This window comes from Puma concolor, chromosome F2, assembly GCF_028749965.1.
Source record: "Puma concolor isolate L17-30 chromosome F2, mPumCon1.1.hap2, whole genome shotgun sequence".
Lineage (NCBI taxonomy): Eukaryota > Metazoa > Chordata > Mammalia > Carnivora > Felidae > Puma > Puma concolor.
The window spans coordinates 60,615,476-60,628,250 of NC_141684.1; the positions used below are offsets into that span (position 1 = coordinate 60,615,476).

At 35.9% G+C, this 12,775-nt stretch overlaps 1 protein-coding gene across 15 annotated transcripts in view; it reads left to right on the plus strand.

The window, feature by feature from the left end:
• STAU2 (staufen double-stranded RNA binding protein 2) overlaps nt 1-12,775 on the plus strand; it is a 312,929-nt gene that overhangs the window by 35,874 nt on the left and 264,280 nt on the right. The window lies entirely within an intron of this gene.

The window sequence follows — 12,775 nt, forward strand, 5'->3', positions numbered from 1 at the left end:
CTCTTAGTCCTATTTTACCAATGTTTAGAAGTCTGTAACTGAACAATTTTATAGCTCATTATGGTTTACAAAGCTCTTTCAGATACAGTACTTCACAAAAATCTTAATGAATCATGAAATGTGAATTTTTGATTTCTGTTTTGTAAATTAGGCAGAGAAAAGTTAATTGACTTGCTTAATAGTAGTTCATAAGTGCCAGTGCCAGCACTTGAATATGTGTTCTTTTGCTCCCAAGTGCAGTATTCTTTCCATGAAATTATAACTGCTAAAGTAAAAATGGAGACAGAGGAAATCTAGCAACAGTTACCTAGTGAGACATCTTTCCCAATGTGATATGGAATTCTAAGTTATATCATTTATAAAAGTTGTATATACCAGTTATTATTGTTTATACATTCATGTATAATATTGTTCTCTTAAGTGGAAAAGCAGCTTATATTTATATATGTAACTTCATGCATATATGTTTATATGTATACATGTTACAAAGAAGTTTATAATCAATGCATTTATGTTTGAACTCTATTCATATGTTTTTAAAAATCTCAGTTGTACACAGATTTCTTTGATACATTTTTAATCATGGATTTGAAGGTTACGATAATTTTCATAAATTTTTGTATGTTGAAGTAATTGATTCTCTAAAAGTTGGTTAATCAGTATAAAGCAGCTGGCTATTTATTATTTGTTTTCTAGCACCTCCTTCAAAGTAAGGAATAGAAGATGAAACTCAAATCCATTAATTCAGTTCCCTATTAGAAGCTTTTATGAAGATTTCTTGTCAACAGTTTTATTTATTCATAAATTAATGATTTATGAATATGATATGATTTATGATTCATATCATTAGAGAAAAAAGTTGTGGCCTTGGTATACCTGTTAAGTCATTTATCCTGACTCTCTTTTAGACGCATTAATTCATATTCATTTCATACTCTTTCTGCCCTTAATCACATTGAACTGTTTGCATTTCTTAGAATGTTTCATGTTTTTTTCATATCTCTCTCCTTTGCCTATCTTGTAGCACCTCCCTTCCTTGAGGGCCTTTTGTTCTTATTCATTTTTAAACACTTAGGTCACATACCACATCTTCTAAACTTCTGTGAAACTTCTCTGATCCCTGCCCTGGGCTTTCAGGAGGACCTGCCTTACGCAGGTGTAGACATTGTTGTGCTGTATGTAATGATGTATGTTGATCGTTAGTCTTGTACTAGACTGAGCTTCTTTAGTGTTAATAAATACTTTATTCTTTTGTATTTTATGGTTCCTCTGGTGTCTGTCTTCGTAGCTCCTCATTTCTAATTCCAGGAATTCTTCCTTGAGATAGCTCTTCAGCTTTGAATTTCATGTGAATAGACTAACCTCTGCGTCCTCACATGGTTGTCATTTTGCTCACCTCTGGGTGGTTCCATCATGTTTCTCATGCCTCACTTTTACTCTGACTCATCATGTATTAATTTTTGTTGATTTCACTGTCTACAAAGATTATTGTTCCAACATGCTGACATTTCAGTTTCTTGGGCTTTTCTTATTATCTTGCTTCCATTCTCCTTCAGCCACTCATTCCTGTGATCATATTATTGACATTATCATTACCAATAATTGCAAGGCCCTCCAAAATTTTGATCTCAAGCATTCATCTCTCTCTTACACCTCCTAACTTTCTAGTTCATTCCCTCTATTTGACTTCAGTAGTTCTTCCACACCACAAATCCATTGATTTCTACCACTCTTTTACTCTTTCTCACTTCCCTCAGTCCTCACCTAGTTCTTAACCAGCTTAAATTCCAAATACCTTGTATAGACCCTCAGCAGTTTTGCTCCCCTTGGTTAGCACTTGCTTGGCAAAATCCCGGCCTAAATCCAAACTCTGCCTTTCCTTCTGCACTGTGGATGGACTACCTGTAGGGCGGCCAGCCCCTCTATTTCTGTGCTAGATCCCAACTCCTCTCACCTATTCAAGGCTATTCCTCTAGCTTTCCCTCTCCTTCCCTCCCCTCCCTTTCTTCAATGTCATCAATTTCCCTCTCTAAAGGACCAGGTTTGTTGTGGTCCACCTTCTGGTTTCTAGACAGTCCCAGGACTCTCTTGGGTTCTAAGAAGATTTGGGGATTCTTTTGCCAACCTGTGTTATTGCTCAGGGTGCTTTGGTCATAGACCACCCTATTTAGCTGTAGTTCATTTTTTTTTTAAAAAGAGAAAGTACTAAAATAATTAGCAGATTCCTAAAGGAAATATATAACATTTATGAGTCTAATTTTCATTATTAGTGTTAGAATTAATTTGCTGGGTCTGGATCCCTTTTGTGGAAAGCAAAGTCACTTTCATTGATGTATGTCTACCAGTAGTTTTGAGACATGTAATGTATTTTAATGAACTAAATGATTATCTCTGGCATCAAAAATTTAAACATAGCTCTAGCTCATTTGTTTTCTTGGGACATTAACCAGTTATATGACAATATACATATTTGTGTATGCATGCATATATGTTTTTATGTTGTATACACACACACCTACAGTAGTGGTTCTCAACCTTGGTTGTTCATTGAAATCACAAGGAAGCTTTAAAAAATACTTATGCCTGAGTCTTAACCTCAGAAATTCTAGTTTGATTGGTCTTGGATGAGGCCCAGACATCAAGTTTTTTTTTTTTTAAGCACTCAAGATGACTCACATGTGCATCCAGAGTTGAGAAACATAAATGTCTTCAAGGTAGTGTGGAATTATCTTTTCATACATACTTCTTGATGGGAAATAGTGATCTGTCTTATGTTTACATGCTTTCCTCTTTCCCACACTGAGTCTTATAGAATCTAAGCAGCTTATGGCAACTTTTAACCCATGACTATTAAATAAAAAATTACAATGTTTTCCTTGCCCTCTTTTGTTTCTCTGCTCACTTTCAAGTTTAATTCAGAAGTAATTTAGTATACCTTATGTTAGTGTGAGTTACTGTGATATTGCTGTATATCCTAGGTAACTAAGTACAGTTCTTCATTTTTTTTATGGATTGTTGTTTGGATTTTTCATATCTCTAAAGAAGGCTATTATAATGTGAGTATAAAGAAAAGAGCCAGAAAGAACACAGAATGATATTTTCTTCTTTTCCTTTATTTCCCTATTTTGAGAAGTTGTTGGTATGCATGAGTTAAGTGTTGAGAAAGCTCCAGGAGCGACAATTCAAGGAGGTTTACTTTGGAGTAGCTTTCTTATTGAGGGAGACCGTATCATCCAGTGGTCTTGAAGCCAGATAGTCCTTTTTTTTTTTTTTTTAATCTTAGCTAGATTTGTCAGGCTTGATTTTTGCCCTACATTATCCAGCTAATGTAGCCTTGAGAAAGTAATTTAGAGTTTCAGTTGTCTTATCTGTAATTTTAGAAATTATGATGTCTGTTCTAGTGTGGTGTAATGGAAGGATGATTTATAAATTCTTGGCAACTATGTTGATGATGGGAGTGCTCAGATAATTATGTCATTGCTTGTTAGTAGTATATATGATTAAAAAAATCATTGGTAAAATATCTATTGAGTGTTTGCTATGTGACAGGCACTTTGCCTTTATTGGAGCTTCCTACTCTGGTGTCTTCTCTGATGATGTTTCTTTTTGGATATTGTGGATACAAGTCCTTTATTAGATATATGTTTGGCAAATATTTCCTCCTACTCTGTGGTTTATCTTTTCTTTTTTTTTTATAAATTTTTTTTTTTAATGTTTATTTATTTTTGAGACAGAGAGAGACAGAGCATGAACGGGGGAGGGGCAGAGAGAGAGGGAGACACAGAATCGGAAACAGGCTCCAGGCTCTGAGCCATCAGCCCAGAGCCTGACGCGGGGCTCGAACTCAGGGACCGCGAGATCGTGACCTGGCTGAAGTCGGACGCTTAACCGACTGCGCCACCCAGGCGCCCCTATCTTTTCTTTTTTTAACAGTATTTTTTGAAGAGCAGTAGTTGTTAATTTTGATGAATCCCAATTTCTTCATTTGTTCTCTGTATAGATTGTGCTTTTGGCCTCATGTCCAAGAAATCTTTGCCTCATCAAAGATCATAAGATTTTCACGACATTTTTTCCTAGATATTTTATCACTTTAGGTTTGACATTTAGGTCTTACCTTTAGATCTAATTGCCGTTTTGTGTTGATTTTTGTATGCCATGTGAGATATGGAAGAAGGCTTATTTATTTCTTTGTAGATGCACGTCCAGTTGTTGACGAGATTACCCTTTCTTCACTGCATCACTTTTGCACTTTTGTCAAAAATCAGCTGTCCGTATATATGTGTATTTCTGGAGTCTGTTCTATTCTGTTGATTTGTTTTCTCATCTTTATGCAAATGCTGTGTTTTGTTTGCTGTGGTTTTCTAATTCTTGAAATCTGGTAGTATTATCCCTCTAATTTGGTTCTTCTTTTTCAGAATTGTTTCTTTGCATTTTTATATGGATTTAAAGTCAGCTTGTCTGTTCTATGAAACACCCTGCTGGGATTGTGAATAGAACTGCTGTGAATCTGTAGCTCAGTTTGGGGCAAATTAACATGGTAGAAAAATTGAGTCTTCCAACCTGTGAACAAAGTATCTCTCATTTATCTAGACATTATCTAGAACTACAATATTTGTAGTTCTCAGTAGACAGGTATTTTATGTCTTTAGGTTTATGCTTAAATATTTCATATTTTTGATGCTATTTTAAAAATTTCAATTTCTTTAAAATTTTTTTTTTTAATATTCATTTTTGAGAGACAGAGACAGAGCGCAAGCAGGGGTGGGGCAGAGAGAGAGAGGGAGACACAGAATCCAAAGCAGGCTCCAGGCTCTGAGCTGTCAGCACAGAGCCCAGTGCGGGGCTCGAACTCATGAACCGTGAGATCATGACCTAAGACGAAGTCAGATGCTTAACTGACTGAGCCACCCAGGTGCCCCTAAAATTTCAATTTCTTTTTTTCTTTTGATGTTGACATTTGATTGATTTGATTTGATTTTTTAAAAATATAATTTATTGTCAAGTTAGCTAACATACAGTGTATATAGTGTGCTCTTGGTTTCAGGAGTAGATTCCCATAATTCATCGCTTACATACAACATCCAGTGCTCGTCCCAACAAGTTCCCTCCTCAATGCTCATCACCCGTTTCCCCCCTCCCCCACTTCCCCCCACCAACCCTCAGTTTGTTTCTCTGTGTTTAAGAGTCTTTTAAGGTTTGCCTCCCTGTCTGTTTGAAACTGTTTTTTTCCCCTTCCCTTCCCCCATGGTCTTCTGTAAAGTTTCTCAAATTCCACCTATGAGTGAAAACTTATTGTCCTTCTCTGACTGACTTATTTCATTCAGCATGATACCCTCCAGTTCCATCCACATTGTTGCACATGGCAAGAGTTCATTCTTTATCATTGCCAAGTAGTATTCCATTGTATATATAAACCACATCTTTTAAACTTTCAATTTCTAATTGTTCTTACTGATTTTGCTACCATATAAGAAGACACCAGTTTTTGTGTATGATTGATGTACTATACTCTGAAATCTTGCTAACCTCATTTATTAGTTCTAGTAGCCTTAAAAAAGTTTTTTTTAAAAGATTTTATTGGTGGTTCCACATGTCATTTTGAATAAAGACAACTTTAAATCCTACTTTCCAATCTTAATGTCTTTTATTTATTTCTCTTGCCTTATTGGATTGGTTAGAATTTATAGTGCAATGTTGAATAGAAGTGGTTAGAGCAGGTATCTCTAACTTCTTGATCTTATGGGCAATATTTCAGTTTCCCCCCATTAATTATGATGTTAGGTGTACCTTTTTTTTTTTTTTTGTAGATGCTTTGTATCAGATTGAAGAATTCCTTTCTACTTAATATTTACTGAGAGTTTTTAACATGAATAGATGTTGATTTTTGTCATGTTGGTTCTTCTGCATTGATTGAGATGGTAATATATGGTTTTTCTGTTTTTAATCTCAATGTTGTGAATTACATTGATTGATTCTCAGATGTAGAATCTACCCTTGAATTCCTGGGATAAAACACCTAGTTATAATGTATTAAAATACTTAGTTATAATCTCATTTCTATATTGATGGATTCCATTTGTTAATATATATGTATATTTTTAAGTTTTTATTTAAATTCCAGTTAGTTCAAATACAGTATAATATTAGTTTCAGCTATACAGTATAGTGATTCTACACTTCCATACAACACCTACTCATCACAACAAGTGCACTACTTACTCCCCATCACCTATTTTACCCATCCCCCTACCCACCTCCCTTTTGGTAACCATCAGTTCTCTATAGTTAAGAGTCTGTTTCTTGGTTTACCTCACTCTTTCTTTTCTTCCCCCCCTTATTCATTTGTTTTGTTTCTTAAATTCCACATGAGTGAAATCATATGATATTTGTCTTTCTCTGACTTATTTTGCTTAGCATAATACGCTGTAGCTCCATCCGGGTCTTTGCAAGTGGCAAGATTTCATTCCTTTTTATGGCTGAATAATACTCTATCGTATGTATGTATGTATATGTGTGTGTATCTACATCTATATCTACATCTATATCTATATTATCTAAATCTAAATCTATGTCTGTATCTATATCTACATCTATATATCTGTATCTGTATCAATATCTATCTGTCATCTTCTTTATTCACCAGTCAGTGGACATTTCAGCTCTTTCCATACTTTGACTATTGTTGATAATGCTGCTATGAACATTGGGTGCATGTATCCTTTTGAATAAGTATTTTGTATCCTTTGGGTAGAGATTGCACCTAATGGTGCAATTGCTAGATTGTAGGGTAGTTCTGGTTTTTTTTTTTTTTTTTTCTGTTTCAAGTTTTAATTTAAATTCTAGTTAGTTAACATATAGTGTAATATTAGTTTCAGGAGTAGAATTTAGTGGTTCATCACTTACATATAACATCCAGTGCTTATCATAAGTGCCCTTCTTTTTTTTTTTTAATTAAAATTAAAAACATTTTAAAGATTTTTTTATTAAAATATTAAAAAAATTTTAATGTTTATTTTTGAGAGAGGGAGAGAGAGAGACAGAGGAGAGAGAGAATGAGTGGGGGAGGGGCAGAGAGAGGGGACAGAGGATCTGAAGCAGACTGCGCAGACAGCAGCAAGCCCGATGTGGGGCTCAAACTCATGAACCGTGAGATAATGACCTGAGTCAAAGTAGGACACTCAAATGACTGAGCCACCCAGGCACCTTAACAAGTGTCGTTCTCTTTATTTATCTATTTATTTTATTATAAAATTTTTTTAAAAAAATACTTATTTAGAGAGGGAGGGAGACAGAGCATGAGCGGGGAGGGGAGGATGGGCAGATAGAGAGGGAGACACAGAATCTGAAGTAGGCTCCAGGCTCTGAGCTGTCAGCACAGAACCTGATGTGGGTCTCGAACCCACGAATATCGAGATCATTACCTGAGCTGAAGTTGGACGCCCAACCGACTGACCCACCCAGGGGCCCCATCAACAAGTGTCTTTCTAAATATCTATCACCCATTTAGCCCATCCTCCTGTCCATCTCCCCTCCAGCAACCCTCAGTTTATTCTCTATAGTTAAGACTGTCTTTTATGATTTGCCTTGCTTTTTCTTTCCCCTATGTTCCTCTGTTTTGTTTCTTAAATTCCACATATGAGTGAAATCATATGGTATTTGTCTTTTTCTGACTGATTTATTTCACTTAGCATAATACACCCTAGCGCCATCCACATCGTTGCAAATGACAAGATTTCATTCTGTTTGATGACTGATATTCCATTATATACACACCACATCTTCTTTATCCATTCATCAGTTGATGGACGTAGGCTCTTTCGATAATTTGGCTATTGTTGATAATGCTGCTGCAAACATTGGGGTGCATATGCCCCTGCGAATCAGTATTTTTGTGTCATTTGGGTAAATACCTAATAGTTCAATTGCTAGATTGTAGGGTAGTTCTTTTTTTAATTGAGGGACCTCCATACTGTTTTCCAGAGTGGCTGCACTAGTTTGCATTCCCACCAACAGTGTGAGAGGATTCCCCTTTCTCCACATCCAATACCTGTTGTTTCCTATGTTGTTAATCTTAGCTGTTCTAACTGGTGTGAAGTGATATTTCACTTCATATCTGTATGTCTTCTTTGGAAAAATGTCTATGTCTTTTGCCCATTAAAAAAATTTTTTTTTAATGTTTATTTACTTTTGAGAGAGAGAGAGAGAGAGAGAGACAGAGAGAACGAGCACAAGCAGGGGAAGGACAGAAAGAGAGGGAGACACAGAATCCGAAGCAGGCTCCAGGCTCTGAGCTGTCAGCATAGAGCCAGACACAGGACTTGAACTCACAAATGGCGAGATCATGACCTGAGCCAAAGTCAGACGCTAAACTGACTGAGCCATCCAGGTGCCCATCTTTTGCCCATTTTTAAACTGGATTATTTGTTTTTGGGTGTTGAGTTTTATAAGTTCTTTATAGATTTTGGATATTAGCTCTTTATCAGGTCATTTGCAAATATTTTCTTCCATTCCATAGGTTGCCTTTTAGTTTTGTTTTGTTTCCTTTGCTGTGCAGAAGCTTTTAATTTTGGTGAAGTCCCAGTAGTTGATTTTTGCTCTTGTTTTCCTTGCTTCAGGAGACCTATCTAGTGAGAACTTGCTACAGCCAATATCAAAGAGGTTATTGCTTGTATTCTTCTCTCGGATTTTAATGGTTTCCTGTCTCATATTTAGGTCTTTCATCCATTTTGAATTTATTTTTTTTTGTATGATATAAGAACATGATCCAGTTTGATTCTTTTGCATGTTACTGTCCAGTTTCACCAGCACCGTTTGTTGAAGAGACTTTTTTCCATTGGATATTATTTCCTGCTTTGTTGAAGATTGGCCATACCATTGTGGGTTCATTTCTGGGTTTTCTATTCTGTTCTATTGATCTTTGTGTCTATATTTGTGCTAGTACTGTACTGTCTTGATCACTGCATCTTTGTAATGTAGCATTAAGTCTGGAATTGTGATGCCTCCAGCTTTGTGTTTTTTTTTTTTCCCCCAAGGTGGCTTTGGCTATTTGGGGTCTTTTGTGGTTCCATACAAATTTTAGGATTATTTGTTGTAAGTCTGTGAAAAATGCTGTGGTTATTTTCATAAGGATTACATTAAATGTGTAGATTGCTTGGGGTAGTACAGGTATTTTAACAATATTTACTCTTCCAGTGCATGAGCATGGAATGTTTTTCCATCTCTTTGTGTAATCTTCAGTTTCTTTCATCATTGTTTTATAGTTTTCAGAGTCCAGATCTTTTACCTCTTTGGTTAAGTTTTTGTTTTTTGGTGCAATTGTAAATGGGATTGATTCCTTGATTTCTCCTTCTGCTGCTTCATTTTGGTGTATAGAAATGCAACAGATTTCTGTATGTTGATTTTGTATTCTGCAATTTTACTGAATTTGTGTATCAGTTCTAGCAATTTCTGGGGTGGGGGTGTCTTTTGGATTTTTTATGTAGAGTATCATGTCATCTGGAAATACTGAAAGTTTGACTTCTTTGCTGATTTGGATACATTTTATTTCTTTGTGTTGTCTGATTGCTGAGGCTAGGACTTCTACTACTATGTTAAATAACAATGGTGAGAATGGACATCTCTGACTTGTTCCTGAAAGTAGAGGAAAAGCTCAGTTTTACCCCATTAAGTATGATATTAACTGTGGTCTTTATTATGTTGAGGTATGTTCTCGGTATGTTCTCTCTAACCTTACTTTGTTGAGGTTTTTTTTTTTTTATCATGAATGGATATTGTACTTTATAAAATGCTTTTTCTGCATCTCTTGAGAGGATCATATGGTTCTTATCCATTTATTTATTTGTTTGTTTGTTTGTTATTATGTTTATTTATTTTTAGAGAGAGACAGAGACAGAGTGAGAATGGGGGAGGGGCAGACAGGGAGGCACAGAATCCAAACCAAGCTCCAGACTCTGAGCAGTCAGCACAGAGCCCAGTGAGGGGTTCAGACTCACAAACTGTGAGATCATGACCTGAGCTGAAGTCTGACGCTTAACTGACTGAGCCACCCAAGCGCCCCGGTTCTTATCCTTTAATTAATATGGTGTATCACATTGCTTGGTTTATGGATATTGAACCACACTTGCAAATGGGAATAAATCTCACTTGATCATGGTGAAGGATTCTTTTAAGGTACTGTTGGACAAAACACAGTTTGCTAGTATTTTATTGAGCATTTTGCATCAGTGTTCATCAGGGATATTGGCCTGTAGTTCTTTTTTCGTGGAGTCTTTGTCTGGTTTTGGTGTCAGGGTAATGCTGGCCTCAGAGAATGAATTTGGAAGTTTTCTTTTCATTTCTTTTTCTTTGGAATAGTTTGAGAATAGGTATTAACTGTTCTTTAAATGTTTGGTAGAATTCCCCTGTGAAGCCATTTGGCCCTGGACTTTTGTTTGTTGGGAGATTTTTGATTACTGATTCAGTTTCTTTGCTGGGCATCAGTCTGTTCAAGTTTTCTATTTCTTCCTGTTTCTGTTTTGGTAGTTTATATGTTTGTAGGAATATATCCTTTTTTTCCAGGTTGTCCAACTTGTTGGCATATAGTTTCTATAGTATTCTCTTATAACTGTATTTCTGTGACATTGGTTGTGCTTTTTCTTCTCACATTTGTGATTTTATATATTTGTGTTCTTTTTCTTTTCTTTTTGATAAGTCAGGCTAGAGATTTATCAATTCTATTAATTTTTCAAAGATACAGCTCCTGGTTTCATTGATCTGTTAGTTTCTATATCATTTAATTTTTGCTCTAAACTTTGTTATTTCCCTTCTTCTGCTGGCTTTAAGCTACATTTGTTTTTCTTTTTCTAGCTCCTTTAGGTGTAAGCTTAGGTTATTTATGTTAGATTTTTCTTGCTTCGTGAAGTAGGACTGTATTGCTATATACTTCCCTCTTGTGACTACTTTTGCTCCATCCCAAAGGTTTTGGGACATTGTGTTTTCATTTTCATTTGTTTCCATGTATTTTTAATTTCTTTTTTGATTTCCTGGTTGACCCATTCATTATTTAGAAGAATCACTTTGTACTCTTGCCGGTTTTTCTTGTGTTTGACCTCATAGTATTTTGGTCAGAAAATATGCATGGTATGATCTCATTCTTTTTGTACTTGTTGAGGCCTGATTTGTGATCAATTATGTGATCTATTCTGGAGAATATCCTATGTGCACTTGAAAAGAATGTGTATTTGGGGGCTCCTGTGTGGTTCAGTCGGTTAAGTGTCTGCTCTTTATCTCAGCTCAGGTCTTGATTTCAGGGTCTTGAGTTGAAGCCCACTGTTGGGCCCCATGATGGGCATGGAGCTTACTTGAAGAAAAACAAGAAAAGAAAATAATGTGCATCCTACTGCTTTAGGGTGGGATGTTCTGAACATATCTGTGAAGTTCATCTGGTCCAGGGTATTATTCAATGTCACATTTCCTTGTTGATTTTCTGCTTATGTGATTTATCTGTTGATGTAAGTTGGGTGTTAATGTCCTCTACTATTATTGTTTTATTATCAATGAGTTTCTTCATGTTTGTTATTGTTTTATATATTTAGGTGGTTCCATGTTGGATATATAAATATTTAAAATTACTAAATCTTCTTGTTGGGCAATCCCCTTTATTATGATATAGTCAAGTCCATTTGCATGATAAATGTTTCTCCATCCCCTCACTTTCAGTCCACAGGTGTATTTAGGTCTAAAATGAGTCTCTTGTGTATAGCATATAAATGGGTCTTGTTTTCTTATTCATTCTGACTCCCTGTGTCTTATGATTGGAACATTTAGTCCATTTACCTCAGAAGAATTATTGATAGCTATGTATTTAGTACCATTTTATTACTTGTTTTGTCTTTGTTTCTGGAGATTTTCTCTGTTCCTTTCTTGTCTTTGTCACTTTTGGTTTTTCCTTTCCACTTAGAGAATTCCCTTTAACATTTCTTGCAGGGCTGGTTTAGTGGTCATAAACTCTTTTAGTTTTTATTTGTCTGGGAAATCTTCATCTTTCCTATTCTGAATGATAGCCTTGCTGGATAGAGTATTCTTGGCTGCAGATTTCTCCCATTCAGCATGTTGAATATATCATGCCACTCCCTTCTGGCTTGCCAAGTTTCTGTTGAGAGATCTGTAGCTCGCCTTTTGGGTCTTCCCTTCATGCCACATCTTCTTTATCCATTCATCAGTCGATGGAAACTTGAGTTGTTTCCATAATTTAGCTATTGTATGTATAATGCTGCTGTAAACGTTAGGGTACATGTATCTCTTTGAATTAGTATTTTTTTAATTCTTTGGGTTATTACCTAGTAGTGCAATTGCTGGATCATAGGGTAGTTCTACTTTTAACCTTTTGAAGAACCTGTTTCCAGAGTAGCTACACCTGTCTGCATTCCTTGTTAATATTTTCTGAAGGATTTTTACATTTATCTTTATGAGAGATATTGGCCTGTAGTTTTGGTTTATACTGTTTTTCTTTTTTTTTTTTTAATCTTTATTTTTGAGACAGAGAGAGACCGAGCATGAATGGGGGAGGGTCAGAGAGAGAGGGAGACACAGAATCGGAAGCAGGAAGCAGGCTCCAGGCTCTGAGCTGTCAGCACAGAGCCCTACGCGGGGCTCGAACTCACGGACCGTGAGATCATGACCTGAGCCGAAGTCGGACGCTTAACCGACTGAGCCACCCAGGCGCCCCCTGTTTTTCTTTTTTTTTTTTTTTTTTTTAAATTTCTTTTTTTTCAACGTTTATTTATTTTTGGGACAG